The sequence below is a fragment of the Panulirus ornatus genome, chromosome 6 (assembly GCF_036320965.1).
Source record: "Panulirus ornatus isolate Po-2019 chromosome 6, ASM3632096v1, whole genome shotgun sequence".
Taxonomy (NCBI): domain Eukaryota; kingdom Metazoa; phylum Arthropoda; class Malacostraca; order Decapoda; family Palinuridae; genus Panulirus; species Panulirus ornatus.
Window position 1 is genome coordinate 49768931 of NC_092229.1, and position 17042 is coordinate 49785972.

General features: G+C 42.1%; 1 long non-coding RNA gene across 1 annotated transcript in view; it reads left to right on the forward strand.

Moving 5' to 3' along the window:
• LOC139749218 (uncharacterized) overlaps nucleotides 1-17042 on the forward strand; it is a 384303-nt gene that overhangs the window by 295907 nt on the left and 71354 nt on the right. Inside the window, exon 3 of the long non-coding RNA XR_011712931.1 lies at nucleotides 4166-4381. This is a non-coding gene — a long non-coding RNA (uncharacterized lncRNA). The remainder of the gene's footprint in view (nucleotides 1-4165; nucleotides 4382-17042) is intronic.

Here is a 17042-nt window from a genome sequence, read left to right on the forward strand (position 1 = left end):
ATGGCTGTGTGTGGATGTTGGATTCTTCCCAAGGCTGAGGTCGTGTTGCAAATGAGTGAGGGATTGTTGCAAGGCGCATTGAGATTTTTTTCCATTTTATACAGAGGCTTGAAGGGAATGTTGCAAGGGGGCAGTGAGGGTAATGTTGCAAGAACCGAGGCATTGTTTGCAACAGCTGAGGTAGGATAGTCTCAAAGGTTCCCTCCGGGTTCGGTGCTAGAAGTTAATATCATTTATTTTCCGATGGTTTCTTGAGAGTTAGGGTTTTCTTGGGGGGTGAGGGAGGAGGTTTGTGTTGCTGGGGGGTTTGGGGTGTTGCGCAGAGGTTGAGGAAGTGTTGCTGCAAGGTGTTGCGAGGCATCTGGAGTGGGAGAATGTTGATGTTATGTTGCTGTGGGAATCGCTTTCGGGAGAGGAATGGGCCACCATCTGTATACGTTTGGGGTGAGGGGGTTGGGGCGCTTCGCATCGTCGTCGCCTGGGGAGCTAAAAAATGGGTGAAAGGTATATAGGTCAAGAGAGAGAAAAGAAAGAGAGAAAGAGTGGACGCAAAATCAGTTCCCTCCCCCTTTAGGGGAATTAAGGATCGAGGAACTAGTAATACAATGTATCATTACGAGTACAGCGTGTGTGTGTGTGTGTCTGCAACGCCTCTTGCTTCCTGTGGGAGGAGAAGCCGTTGAATTACAGGTATTCCAAAGACACTGAGGCAGTTTAATGACACAGGAGAAAATGGAGGGATGAGGAGGAACGGTGTTTTTTTTTTGGGGGGGGGGCCAGGATAATAATGAATGGGGGGGGGGTATAGACGTATGTCTGTGCCAAATAGACGAGAGGTTATGTTAAGATATAAGAGGAAATGTGTATATATATATATATATATATATATATATATATATATATATATATATATATATATATATATATATATATATATATAAGATAACAGAGAGATCTATAACACATAGAAAAGTGGTGTTGTCTATCTTCAAAACACATCAGAGGATATAGCCAAATGCCCTTGTACTAAACACCACACACACACACACACACACACACACACACACACACACTTGCTAGATATTCGTATCCATTTCCTTTCAAGGATCGAAACAGATGGTAGCTAGGGTGATACATTTTCGGGGAAATATTACGATGGTTTTAGTCGCCTCATAAAAAAAAAAAAAAGGCGAACCACAAGGGTTATATAGACAAGGGCACGGAAGACCTCAGTCTACTTGTATTCTTCAAGTATGTAATTAGAATTTTATACTCTTGTGACTTGTGCGTTTTCGACACATATCTTCCTCTCCATTTGCCTCTCCTTTCCTCTTTTCATTCTACATTTTAGTGAAACAAAGCCTCAAAAAGAAAGAAAAGAGAGACAAGAAAGTCTCCAACATATTTGTTTAGAGTCACTGGCGACCTGTGGTAACTTTTAAGACTCTACCGTGAACTCCGAATTTGCTCAATAGATGGCAGGGCAAGTAACTGCAAATCAGCCCACTAGATGGCACTGAGAAGCGTGTATGCAGTTGCCATGGTGCTGCCACGTCTGTTTATACACAGTTTCCTCTCCCACCTTGCGCCATCCATGGTGTGCATTTTACCAAGCGACGCTCACGACCCCGAATGTTAATTAAATAAATTCCTGTTAAATTCGGCCATAGTCATATGGTTTTATTCCCACAGTAACGTAAAAGTTTATTCGCATATTTAAAGTGGTTTTAGAGTTCTACGTTATATACAGCGCCGTTACGGCTCCTTTTAAAAATATAAGAACAGCACAAGATGGACATTACTCTTGTTGGAAGTGTGTTAAAAAAAGGTCAGGTTACCGTGGCCATATATGCCAGGTCTAAAGGGTGGGTTGGGGGGGGATTGAGAGAGAGAGAGAGAGAGAGAGAGAGAGAGAGAGAGAGAGAGAGAGAGAGAGAGAGTATGAGAGGGAGAGGGAGAGGGAGAGAGAGAGAGAGAGTACGGGACAAGGTATGTGAGATAGAGAGAATAGGAGAGAAAGAAATAGAATATGAGAGAGAGAGAGAGAGAGAGAGAGAGAGAGAGAGAGAGAGAGAGAGAGAGAGAGAGAGAGAGGAGTACTCACGACCCCCCCCCCCCCCCCATAATCAGGTGGGTAGTACCGGCAATATACCTCCTGGTCGGCGGCTGCCTACTCTCTCTCTCTCTCTCTCTCTCTCTCTCTCTCTCTCTCTCTCTCTCTCTCTCTCTCTCTCTCTCTCTCTCTCTCTCGCGAGCCACTATACATAATCCCTTCACTTCACCCTGTGGTCACCGAACGTTCTAGGATAGGCGCCATAGCGTACTTAAAGCTGACGCAGATTACGCCCATTTTTGCGTAATATATATTCAACCCCTTGACCCCCGACGGTCGGCAGAACGACCCTTGAACACGACAGGAAGACGACCACCCTCTTGATCTCGACCGTCGACGACCCCCAAGGGCACGACGGTACGACCCCTTAGAACATGACGGTACGACCCCCTTAGAGCACGACTTTACGACCTTTTAGAACATGACGGTACGACCCCCTTAGAGCACGACTTTACGACCCCCCTAGAGCACGACGGTACGACCCCTGAGCGAACACGACCTTTTTTTTTGTCTTTTGACCTGACCTCCATCGTAGCCTAGTTAACAGAGCCAGGCAGTATCGACTGTATGCAGTCTGATATATATATATATATATATATATATATATATATATATATATATATATATATATATATATATATGTCACTTTGGAAGGTTTTCTTTGAGTGTGTGTGTTTTTAGTAATCTTGTAAGAGAGAAAACGGGAATAATAATAAACGCTCGCTGCGTTATCTAGTTCACAGTCATGGTTTGATTTAAACGCCATTACGTTGAAATATATTTAAAATCAATGAGCTGGATTACAAGCCCTAGCTGTGTGATTACAACGCTTATTTACAATTATTTTCTTTTTTTTTTAGAAAAACTAATTAACATAAAGATCATAAATTTTCGCCACAATTCTTGTCATTAAACGTCAAGTTTGACATAAACGCAGTATGATAATAGGTGATGAAAAACAAATATACCTGGGGCTACATCACTGGTTCCAGACACACACCCTCTCTCTCTCTCTCTCTCTCTGGTTCCAGACACTCTCTCTCTCTCTTTCTCTGGTTCCAGACACTCTCTCTCTCTCTCTCTCTCTCTCTCTCTCTCTCTCTCTCTCTCTCTCTCTCCCCCATCATCATGTAGAGCTATCTTTTAAAAAATATCCTCGTACAAACAGTGGCTGTGATTAAAAAGGGGAGTTGGTAATTTATCAGAGAAGCGGTCGGTCGGGCGTGTTCTTGCTGTGGGATCTTTGTTCAGCTTTCAGATAGATTCCTTGTTTTCAATATACTTCATAAATTAAAAGTAACTTTTTTGTTTTCTTTTTTCTTTTTTTTTTGGCCTCATCATTCATTAACTCTGACGTGTATATGTTTCGACACTAAAGAACTTGATTGCGAGGAAAAAAATGTGAGATTATAGAATTTTTGCAATATATATATATATATATATATATATATATATATATATATATATATATATATATATATATATATATATATGTATATATATATATATATATATATATATATATATATATATATATATATATATATATATATATATACATATATATATATATATATATATATATATATATATATATATATATATATATATATGAAAACATGTAGCGTACATATCAAAGCATTGCAGAAGGTATTTGTGGTCTGTCAATAATTACATTCCCTCGTTTCGTTGAACATATTCCATCATGTTTTGTGACAATGGTTGGCGCTGTCTGTGGTAGGTCTGAGAAGGTAAACACACGGGTATAGACGAAGTAACCCTTGTTTTAAGAGGGGTTGAGACCTCTATAGATACATTTGAGTTCCTTTCAAGATAGATTCTGACACCTTTATTTCCTGCTATATTGTTTGTTTACGTGGATAGAAATAACATTTTTATTTTTAAATGGTCTGGAAAGTCGAATGAGGTTTGGATTTGGTTTATAGTGGGTGAAGAAACGGAAGACAGTTTCTCCATTATTGATGATTTGATGCCGTAGAATCGCTGATGAACTGTGTATAAACGCGTGTGTTCTCTGCGTCTCTTCACCAGGGAGCCAGTGGATGGTCAGGTTGGATTGTGTCGTTTATGATGAGGACCACAACACGTTAGCTCCCATCCTCCCGACCCAGCAATGCCTCAGTGTAACATCGTACTGCCAAGATTCCATCGCTAGGGTGAACTTCAGAAATACCTCTACGCTACATTCCCATTGCGACGAGAGACGCGTGTATGTGTGTATAAGGCCACACGGGGAAGAAAAACAAGGTAAGGTTATATTTGTGATTTTTCCTCTTATTTTTTCCCCTGTAAGCGTTATGCGGGCTGCCATATACCTTGGCTTTGTTAGCATTCCCTGAAGTTTTGATCGGTTTAGAGAAAGTCGGTTTACACACGCGTCTACGGTCCTGTAGAAGCTAGACAGAGGAGGGTAGGGTCTAGTGGTTGTTTTCGTGTCTTCCTTCCTGAACAAGATGGTCATGTGCAATTTTCCTTTGGGATACCGTCAACATCCCGTCTGTATTTGGGATACCGTGGGCTTCCCGTCTGTATTTGGATGATAGGAATGTGGCGGAAAAGGGTCCCAGTCAATTCCTTACGGTGCAAACTCTTTGGGATTTCACGTTATAGGGATAGGGGGAGACTCAGGTGAAAATCCCATCACTCCATAGCAGCTCTGCATAGTGTAAGGAATCCAACTGGTGCCATTTTCATCAAAATCTATCGACTAGAAAAGGTGCGTCCGCTTTCTGATAGATTAACGAGGAATTGATTAATTGTATTATAATCACACTGAACGGTAACTTTTTAATAGATATATGTTCAGTCTTCAGGACTGAAGCTGCATCTAAGGCATGGCGAGAGAGGGGGTTTGTGATGTATTAAATCAGTTGGAGAGATGGGTGCTGCTCCGGACAATGATGAGACATAGTAACACGTATATGCCTGGGGAGTGTAGTTTCAGATGTGATTTATGTCTGGTGGGTTGGATTTCTGAGACTTAAGTGTGAGGACATTGGAGTGTAGTTTCGGACGTGATTTATGTTTGATGGGTTGGATGTTTGAGACTTAAGTGGAAGGACGTTTCTTCGTGCTTGTGTTTTATCAATAAGATGTTCGTTTAGGTGACAGGGCTAAATTCGTAAGTATATGTGGCTGGAAGTATGAAGCCGGGGAAAGTTTTAAGTTTTTACTTAAAGGGGGGATGGAGGTAAGTTCGTCTACGTCTAATATATGAAACAAATTCAAGATAATTTGGAAAAAGCTTAAGGGAAAGTCACTCTTGTCAATTCATAATGTAAGTACTGGACGGCACCATACCATACCAAGCGAAAGTTACATATGGTTAATACCTAATACACTCTGGTGTGTAAAATCCCCGAGCATATGTGTACCTCTCGGTGAGGAGAGAAATATTCGTTCTGTTTCAATGTGTTGTATGGGTACGGGTTAAATGACCCTTTTATTCATTGATAACCGTTAAATACAGCTAGGTACGTCCATACACATACGTTGATGTTTATCCCATTAAACTTTCGAGACCAGCGGGTACCGCTGAATGCATTCAACGTTATTTGTTAGAAAATATAAAGGGTAGGAAGCCATTACAGGTAATGGAGGCATCAGGAAAGGAAGGCAGTGTGTAAGATAAATTCCACTGCGCTTTCAGGGAGAGAGAGAGAGAGAGAGAGAGAGAGAGAGAGAGAGAGAGAGAGAGAGAGAGAGAGAGAGATACGATCTTTCTGGCGATGTTAAGATATATATATATATATATATATATATATATATATATATATATATATATATATATATATATATATATATATTCTCCTGTTGACGTAGTCTGTTCTCTCCATCTTCATCTCAAAACCTTAACATTTTTATTGCCATCGGAGTGAGTGTACCCACCCAATCATCATACACACATATACACACACATATATGTATATACATAAACGCACATACACGTACAAATACATACATTTACATATATACATATACATACACGTCCACAGACATATACATATATAAACATTCCTATGAGTCCACGGGGAAAATGAAACACGAAAAGTTCCCAAGTGCACTTTCGTGTAATAATCACATCATCAGGGGAGACACAAGAGAGAAATATAAGTCAGTTGATATACATCGAAGAGACGAAGCTAGGACGCCATTTGGTAAACATGTCACATGTTTACCAAATGGCGTCCTAGCTTCATCTCTTCGATGTATATCAACTGACTGTTAAATTTCTCTCCTATGTCTCCCCTGATGATGTGATTATTACACGAAAGTGCACTTGGGAACTTATCGTGTTTCATTTTCCCCGTGGACTCATAGGAATATATATATATATATATATATATATATATATATATATATATATATATATATATATATATATATATATATATAAGAGAGATCAACTCATCATCATACAAAGGATCCTGATAATAGATTCATTCTGGTATATTGAAAAGTAGTGATCTTTTTAACATATATTTGTCTCGGTAGATCTAAAAAAAAAAAAAAAGGCTATTTGATTGTCTTATTCAAAATCATATCATGCGTAAAGTTGTACAATAGGTGATTGTCTTATGTGGCTGTTACAACCTGCAGGTTGTAACAGCCACAGACAAACGAGCCTAGAATGAGAAGAGACAAGGACAAAGTTGAGTTTGGCCTCTGGCGAGACATGGTAATCCATCTCTGACGGGAACCACAAGTATGCCCAACAGATGGCTCTGAGAACGCCCCTCCAGGGATTAAGATAAAAGCGTCTCCTTATATACTTTCTCGTCTGTTTATGATAATTATATTCGTCATTTGCTTTTAAAGTTTCATTAGTAAGGTAATTACTTTTATTTCAGTGTATTTTCCATATCGTGTTCAATCAAGTATTATTATTGATATTATTATTATTATTGTTGTTGTTGTTATTATTATTATTATTATTATTATTATTATTATTATTATTTCATACAGGAACATATGTTTGGAAATGAATATTTCTGCTCGAGATATTAAAATAATTGTTAAGTTTTGTAGTATGCTATATCTTAAGAAGCAACGTAAAATATCTGAAAGCGAAAAATAGGAAGTGAATAAGACTCGTGTTCATAAAATGGGCTACGGCTGGAAACTTAACAGCTTCCCTCTTCTTTAACTTCTCTCTCTCTTTGTTCTTACTATTTGTCTCATATTTCCTCAACCTATCTTCATCTACATCCAGGCCTGTAGTATACTGCGCGAGTCCATTCTTCATTAAGTACCCCAAGCGTCCTGTGTCCCTCATTATGAGCCAGTCTTGTACAATCTCTCTCATTCAGGCCAGACTCGAGAGGCTGGGGAAGCGCTAATAATGCAAGGAAATGTATCCTTTACGTTTACACTCACAAGATCATGTGAAAAGTTAGTAAATGTAGGAAGCTGGCTGGCGCTGGACTGTCTTGGCAACTGGTGTTTCTGCTGCTGCTGTTTGGGGCGCTAGGTAGAGTACGTAGTGGTGAGGACAGAGTGACTGAGGGTGTTCTGTGAGGGTGAGGGTGAGGGTGAGGGGCTGGACGCCGATGGCTTCAAATTCCCTGCGCTGTGATTGGTCCCCGTTTTGGCGGGGTCGGTCGCCACCGCCGCCCATTGGCTGGCTCTCCTTAAGGCCAACGGGTCTTGTGAGATTCGTTGGTCTTGCCATATTATGGTCACAACCCCTTCTTCTCCTCCTCTTTTCCCCCTCCCTCACTCTCCATCCTTCCCGTCTATTGTTCTTTATTCTCGTTTTCTCTGTCTCTAGATGTTTATTGTTTCTCGTCTCCTACTGCTCCTCCCCATATCCCCTTTCCCCATCTTGGCCATATCCTTCTCCTCCTCTTTATCTTCTGTCCTCTCCCACTTGTTCATTCCTTGTCTGTCTTCCCTTCTCACTCCTCCTGGTGTGTCTCGCCGCTGCACTAGACGTCCGCCTGTGTCAACTTTATGACCTCGTGACCCGCTATTTACTGGTCGTGTTAACTGTGGTGTCCTAATGTACTGCTCCTTCCTATGAAAAGGCACCTTAGCCAGCCAGGGTTTACACTGATTACACTCGCTTTATGTGCGCCGTGTGTCAAGCAACTTTGAAAATTTGTGCGATGGAGGGAGTCAAGGTTGGGGAACGCCTCACTCTTCTGTGAGATGTGGTGTTCAGAGGGTTTAACGCGATTATATTACAGCAGAACGTGAGAAATATATTGTAACTTCAGGGAATAGTTTTAAGCACACACACACACACACACACACACACACACACACACACACACACACACACACACACACACACAGAGGAGAACGGTAAAGTGCCAGCGTGAAGATGTGCAAAAGTCGTATCTCAGAAAAGGAAAATTGCAAGACAAGTAGGAGGCGCTGAGCTACAGAGTGACCCCCTTCCTAACGAGCGTGACCCCTAAACTACCGGAGAAGGTAATTAGAGAGTGAAATAGATGACTTTTTGCAGGAGCGAAACGACTTAACTAGTGACAGTTCGGTTCGAGGGAAAGTAGTTCGTGTGTAACGAAATCGGTATATGTACGAGATCGAACTCCCTTTGTAAACATACGAGAAATTGGTTGGACGTCCAGATAGGATTTGACTGTACGATATACAACACTGGTTAAGAAGTTGGTTGGATCTCCCAGCGGGAGTAAGAGGAACACTTCTACGATGGATAGAGAGATTATGTGACTGGGAGGGAATTAAGGACGCTTGACCAGGGAGTCTTTTCGAAACGCGTTGTGAAGCGGCGTACTGCTGGGTTTTGACCTGGGACCATTACTTTTATTGAGCTTATGAGTGGCTTGGTAGAAGGACTGGGATTTTCCTACCTGCTTATGTTTTTGCCGATGATGCCAAGGTCATGGTGGTAGCTCAGAGCCGTGAGGAGTTAAGTCAACGTATGGACAGTGGGAGCTAACCTAACTCCAAAGTTGTTCTGACATATGATCGAGGATATGCAAGCTATTTAACTATAAAATGACATAATACTTAACCTGTCCCCAGAGGTCCACTTTAGGATCATAGTAAAGGAAAGAAATTGCCCATTGACAAATAGTAAAACTGTATTTGAGTATATGGATAGGGAAATATTCAGGTACATTGGGCCAGTAATAGAGTATGCCTCTCAAGTTTGATCATCTCTTTCAAAGAAGGATCATAAGAAGACAAAAATCTGGTACCAGAACTAAGAGAGCTGAGTAACATGAAAGGTTTGAAACCTTAGCTTTATCCACTATGGATGAGAGAAGAGTGAGGGATAACCTGATCACAACCTTAAAGTTTTTAAACCAGTGTGATGAAGAACAGTGACCAGTTCTTCGAAAGGCGTGGGAACAGAACAACCAGAGGTCATAACATTAACCCAGAAACACATTAGAAAAATGGAGAGAATTACTTTTAAAGTTGCTGGATGGATGGAGTACACCACTGAAGCTGAGACAGTGAATGTGGACAGCTTACAGAAGTACAAGAAGTTCCATTGATCGTGGAATAGGTTCTTGAGTGTATATAGCTTCCTCCCCCAATACAGTAGAAATCGGTAATCACATACAGCAGGAGGAAGGAATGTCGGGCCATTGGATAGAAAAAATAACTCAGAAGACATTTAAAACCCACTGGTAGATGATGATCCATTCGTATAGTACGTAACTGAAGAAAAGAGGCAGAGATAAATCCCCTGGTTTATAGTTCTGATCATACGTAGATATTCCTCTGAAGTTTGATTTGATGAAGGGCATCAATCGTTCGTTACAAAGATCCCGTTACAGTGGCACGGAAGACGATAGGGTAGTCACACACACAGAGAGAGTTGGCGAAGCGAAGAGGTACTTCTACATGTAGAATACCATTGGGAATATTCGAATCCAAATGGTGGGAGTGAGACGTGTCGAAGCTTCATGAACTGTTTTGAACGTTCCTGAGGAAGCTTCATGAACTGTTTTGAACGTTCCTGAGGAACTTGCTCGCCTCCATTTCGTAGTCACGCACAACTTGGAGGTCCGCAAGAATGCCGATGGTGTCCACTTTTGTGGAGGAAATGGGAACGCGTCGTTCGAGTCTGAGGGCTTGATCGGGTGAGGAAATAACAAGAGGAATTAGGGAGAGAATCACTTGCTTTGATGAGGGCATTCGCTTACTTGGCCTCCCCCCGCCTTCCTGCTGATATCTCAAGCGAACATGAAGAACAAAATGTAAGACACATTGTTTATATAGCTGGCTAGGAAGAGGGACAAGAGGAAATGGAGTTCCTCTTAACGGAATGTTGGAGATAAGGAAGACTTTAGATGGGTGCTGATGATGGAGAGAGAGAGAGAGAGAGAGAGAGAGAGGGGGAAGCCAGTGCAGAAAGAGACGTGGATTCACAGTTATACACAAGGACGAAGCAGGTAAGACCCGTGCTCTGGGGAAGAGAGTGTATAAGACACGGTTTCCGGGCAGCGGGTGAAAGATTTTAGTTATTTAGGAGACTGAGTATAGTCCTATGAGGTAGAGAGAACTTTAGAGAAACTCCAAGTGAAAGAGAGAACGTCATAGACAAAGCAGAGGAGAGGATCAGTCCGTTGTGTAAACATACCGGGAGCAGATTGTCGGAAGAAAAAAAGAAACCAGACGTTTACACCAAGGGACTTGGAGAAAGCAGCTGGTGGAACGCGGCAAGACTTAACGTGTGTGGAGATGACGTCCAAATCATCATGGACACTTGAGGTCTTAAGCTCTTTGACACGTCCTTACCAACGCTGCCAAGGCGAGCTGGTGCGAAGGGAGGTCTTGAGACAAGACAGAAAAGCCTTAGGGAAAGACTAAAGCATTATGAGATCCAGAGCTTTGATTGTGTTTAGCTCTGCGTACTGAGAGAGAGGAGGATGAAATACATTTTAGGTCACTGGTCCTTTTCAAGAACTTCCTTTGAAGATGGGTTGATACCGGAGTGGAAGAAAGAGCTAATGTCAGTGGAAACATCGAGGAAAATAGACTATAAATTTTTCAAGCCAATTGTGCTAACAAACACTTGCCTTTAAGACTCATGATCAGGAAGAAACGGATTGAGTGTTTGGCCAAGGATATCTCAGTAGGGTACACAAAATCTTGTTAAGTTTAATGCCTCCAAGACCCAGTTTCTACCCATCTCTCTATCCAAAACTCTTCCCAACTCTCGTCTCTCCTTTGACGGTTCTGTAATTCCACCGTTTGACCCGCTGAACATACTTGGTATTATGGTAATATCCATTCTTTCTTGGAGACCCCACATTACGGGAATAGCTAAGTCTGCCTTTAAGAAACTGGGTGTCCTGTATAAATGTCGAGACTTCTCTTCTGAACAGTAGTTCCGTTTATATAGGGATTGATTCGTCCTTGTATGGAGCACTGCTCTCACATCTAGGGTGGATCTAGCTCTGTACCCTTACTTGACAGAGTTGAGTCGAAAGTGGTCCGCTTTATAAACTGTCCTAGACTAACTTCCAATCTTGACCCCCTTGCCTTACGCCGTAAGGTTGGTTCACTTTCCCTCTTCTATGGGTATTACTTTGGTGTTTGCTCCCGAGAGTTGGCTGCTTGTGTGCCCCCACCACTAGCTAGACCACGCAATAATCGGCAAGCCGTTGTGTCACATAATGATTGTGTGGCCATCAGTAAGGGTGGGCCGTTTTGATACCTGCTTCTTTCTCCGCTCGTCGAAGCTTTGGAAATCTCTCCTCTCTCATGTCTTTCACAATAACTATAACCTGGCACATTTCAAAAGACAGGTTTTTCCCCTTTCTCAAAAAATCGTATATACTTTCCCCTTGGCTTTACTTTTTCCATTTCAAAATTCTCTTTATATTTCAAACAAGGCCCGACCTTGGTGTTTAGACTGCTGTCCGTGACTGGAGGCTTCAGCATCAGAAAGAAGCGAGAATGAACATCGGTAGAAATTGGTATTGCATCATCACAGATCCGCTAGGCTTCTGTTATGAGTAATTGACTAGGAAGTGATGTATGAATGAACTGTGTTTTGTTAATGTTAGACGGCTTTTGACACCGGCACACACAGATGAAATATATATATATATATATATATATATATATATATATATATATATATATATATATATATATATATATATAAATGTGTGTGTGTGTGTGTGTGTGTGTGTGTGTGTGTGTGTGTGTGTGTGTGTATTTTTAAGGCAGATGTAAGGGAAGGACTATTTCATTGGATCGAATTCTTTACCCCATCTGGAAAGAAAACGGAGGTCACTTGCCAGGGGTGTCTTTTCCAAACTGGTCCAAATCAAAGTATTGGTTTTACGTATGGCATAAACTTGGGAACCAGAGTTCGACTCTCATACAGGTGGAAGTAAGATGCAGAGATAAAGTAAAGGAAGTCGGAGTAAATACAGAGGTTGATGTGTCCAGAGAAAGTCATTTATATCTTGTTGAGTGTTGAGAAAAATTATCTTTAGTTCCGTGGATTAGAAAGATGTACAGACGTAAGATGTGTGTGTAAACGTAATGTTGAGATGTGCGTCGCTTGCCTACTCTCACCAACGTCATATAATATACAGACATTTATGGGGAAAAGTTCATATAAATGGAACGAAGATAAGAAGGAGATATAAGAATATGATATCACACCGTGTTACGTTTTTAGGTATATTTTTCATGGTAAAAAGAATTTAGGAAAAAAAAAAGAGTAAAACATTAGGTTCTTGTGCTTTTAAGGAATTCCATAAAAGTTAGTCAAAATCAATCAGGTTTAAAGAGAATCAGATGCTTAAAAAGGGGGAAGGAGAATCAGATGCTTAAAAAGGGGGAAGGAGAATCAGATGCTTAAAAAGGGGGAAGGAGAATCAGATGCTTAAAAGGGGGAAAGCAAGAGATGGCCCATTACTGAATCCAGACCAAAGAGGAATGTAAGGATAAAGACTTGTTAACATTTTTAAGTTCTTCAGGGACGCAGCCAAGTCCAAATTCCCCCCCTTCCTCATCGAGAAAGTTGAGGAACAAGTCGGTTGAAAAGGGCATTGCGAAAAGCAACCAGCCAAACTGGAGTTACATGCAAGACTTGAGCGAGTGTTTCCAAGAGCAAGAAGATCATTAAGACAGATGGAACGAGACGAGGGAGGGAGGGAGGGAGGTGCTGGATGATGGGAGGGGATGGAAGAAACCTCGAAGACGCGGACGATAGAAGCTGTTGAAAGTTGAAAGACCTTGATGGCCACGAGGGTTGAGCCCGCTTGAAAACAGGTGATTAGACTGCAACGGGAATGTCCATACACACACACACACACACACACACACACACACACACACACACACACACACACAACAGCAAGGTATCCTGAGCCAATATTATTATTATTCGTTGATACTTTTTTTTTGGCACGATCGACGTGCTAGGGTCAATAGGCCTTTCTGTGAGGAACTAGAGGCGTCCTAGACTTATCTGATTCTTCCTCTCTCTCTCTCTCTCTCTCTCTCTCTCTCTCTCTCTCTCTCTCTCTCTCTCTCTCTCTCTCTCTCTCTCTCTCTCTCTCTCTTTCTAGCCACCGCCATCACCCCTGGGGCAACACCGCAAGCGTCAAGGGTGGGGCGGCGGGGGGTTCATTTCGGTGATCTAAATTGCTCCATAGAGTTGTATGTAGCAAGTTCCTCTCAGTGGTTCCTCTCCACTGTGGATCCTGCCCAAAGGAAGTACCTCCCAGTGGTCCCTCTCCACAGTGGATCCTTCCCAAAGGAAGTACCTCCCAGTGGTCCCTCTCCACAGTGGATCCTGCCCAGAGAAAGTACCTACCAGTGGTCCCTCTCTACAGTGGATCCTGCCTAAAGGAAGTATCTCCCAGTAGTCCCTCTCCACAGTGGATCCTGCCTGAGGAAGTACCTCCCAGTGGTCCCTCTCCACAGTGGATCCTGCCTAGAGGAAGTACCTCCCAGTGGTCCCTCTCCACAGTGGATCCTGCCTAGAGGAAGTACCTCCCAGTGGTCCCTCTCCACAGTGGATCCTGCCCAGAGGAAGTACCTCCCAGTGGTCCCTCTCCACAGTGGATCCTGCCTAAAGGAAGTACCTCCCAGTGGTCCCTCTCCACAGTGGAGACAGGTCTTTGTCCCAGTTCTGTTGTCTGGCCAGCCTCGCCTCCACCCCCACGACGTGTGCTGGGGGAATTCGTGGGTTCCACCCATGGTCAGTCACTCACACAGAGAACCTTTCTTTATCCCTTCGCGTTTACACTTGTTGCCTCATCTGCATAGCCACACGTCACACTTCCACCCACGCTCGAATAGGGGAAAAACCCTTCGCATGTGAAAAGCCAATTAAAAGCAGGAGGGGGTGATCTGCGCTGGACGTTATTATTATTATTATTATTATTATTATTATTATTATTATTATTATTATTATTATTTTCAATGTTCTGACGTCGCTTTTAAAGTATGTCTCATTTTTTCCTGTCTGGTTAGACGCACCAGTCGGTCTATAGCTCTTACACACACACACACACACACACACACACACACACACACACACACACACACACACACACACACACACATCCATGGAGCTTCCCCCAGGGCGAAGTACTGACCTCCTCTGTAATTTGTCTGTTAATTTCAACCTGTATTGTGTGTTTGTGTGTCTGTGTTTTCATCTGTTGACACACACACACACACACACACACACACACACACACACACACACACACACACACACACACACACACACACACACACACATACACACACACACACACACACATACACACTCAGGGGTTCGTAATGCACGAGAAGAGGATAAAGTGCGTGTGTGATTCAAGGGCGAGCAAGGGTCCCCAAGTGGAGGGGGGGGGGGGGAGGCGCTGGGGAAAGCGGGGGGGTCACCGTTAAACGTCGCGGGTCCCTCCGTTGGCACTGGAGACGTAGACAACGGCAACGGTGATGTGTGAGAGAGAGAGAGAGAGAGAGAGAGAAAGAGAGAGAGAGAGAGAGAGAGAGAGAGAGAGAGAGAGAGAGAGAGAGAGAGAGAGAGACAGCGCCACACCCCTTCTCCCTATATATATACCTTCCGTGGTTTGCCCTTGTGTTTTATAGTCCCCCTTAATAGCGGTACAGATATACATACATACACATATATATATATCTTTATAACCCAATCTTTTCAAACCACTTTAAAACAGTCGGTAGAATTATGACTTTACGGAGGGATAAACGAGATGTGATAATTGCGTTCAAACTCAACCTTGTTGAATCATCATCATCAAACGTCCCCTTCCCTCCCCCACCGTCAACACTGTGGAGAAGAAAACGGGTATCATAGTAAGTCTGGAAACTCTGTAATTAGGTTTACAGATGTTGATTTTTTTCCCTCCCTCAGCGCCATCTTTTGAGCTGATTCTGAGTTACGGGTTGAAATTGGATAATTTATGGACTTGTTGGTTGTGTAATTTTCTATCTGGGGTTTATTATAGGAACGCAGGGAAAGAGGAAGGTGACTGGTTACTATATATATATATATATATATATATATATATATATATATATATATATATATATATATATATATGTATGTATATATACATATATATGTATATACATGTGTGCACTTTCATGTAATGATCACATCGTCAGGGGAGATACAAGAATGAGATAGAAGACGTAGATCAGTCAGCTGACATATATTCTATTATCAAATAGAATGCTGACGTATATTCTGTCATCAAATATACAAAGAATTATAACCTTGATATTAGTGAAGGTCTATACAAATACACAAAGAATTATAACCTTGATATTAGTGAAGGTCTATACAAATTGTATAGCTTTAATGTTGATAAAAATTTGTAAACAACTCCCCTTCTTGTCCACATCATAAGTTTACGATACGCTCGTTGTCTGTCTTGGACAATCACTTGTTTACCAAATGGCTTCCTAGCTCCGTCTCCGACTTATATTTCATTCTTGTATCTCCCCCGATGATGTGATTATTACAAGAAAGTGCACTTGGGAATTCTACTACCTCGAAAGATAAGTGCCAGCTTATCTTTAGCTGGCAGAACGCCACCCCTTACTTAGCGGGCCTAAGCTTGTGTGTGTTCGCTCACCCGAGTCTCTGCGGGATGGAGAAGGAATTGGATTGCGATCTCATTTTTTCTCTTCAAAGGGAAACCGGAATGACATATCTGCCTTAGAGAGGCGATGGTGATGTCAAACGTTCTCCTAAACCAAAATGTTCCCCCAGATGAAAAACGTTTATTTGGCCCAATGTTCCCCCAGGTGAAAAAAATGTTCGTTTGATCCAAAGTTCTCCTATGTGAAACGTTTATGTGAACGGAAGGTCTCCTGGTGAAACGTTCATTTGAGCCAAACTTCCCCCAGGTGGAAATAAACGTTCGTTTGATCTAAAGTTCTCCTATACGAAACGTTTATTTGAACGGAAGTTCTCCTGTTGAAACGTTCATTTGATCCAAAGTTCCCCAATATGAAAAAAACGTTCGTTTGACCCAAAGTTCTCCAGATGTAAAACGTTCACTTGACCCAAAGTTGCCCAAGGTGAAAAACGTTCATTTTCCCAAAAGTTCCACAAGTGAAAAACGTTCATTTCCCAAAGAAATTCCCCAAGTGAAACACACTCATTGTTCTGTCGAAGAAACGTTAATCAGACTTACAATTCTGTAGGAAAAAAAACGTTGGCCTAAGAAACAGTGCCCTTGGGAACGCGCTGGACTCCTGCTGACGAAACGTTGATCAGAATCAAAAGTCACTTGAAAGAAACGTTCATCTGACGTTCGAGTCTGGGTGATGCCCCGAGAGAGGATGTATGACGTCATGAATGACAGTAAAAGCTGTGAGTGACGTCAGACGGAGCTTGTGACCGTAGTGCCCGAGGTCAGAGCCTGGCGTACGTAAAGAGAAATGGCGTCAGACCACG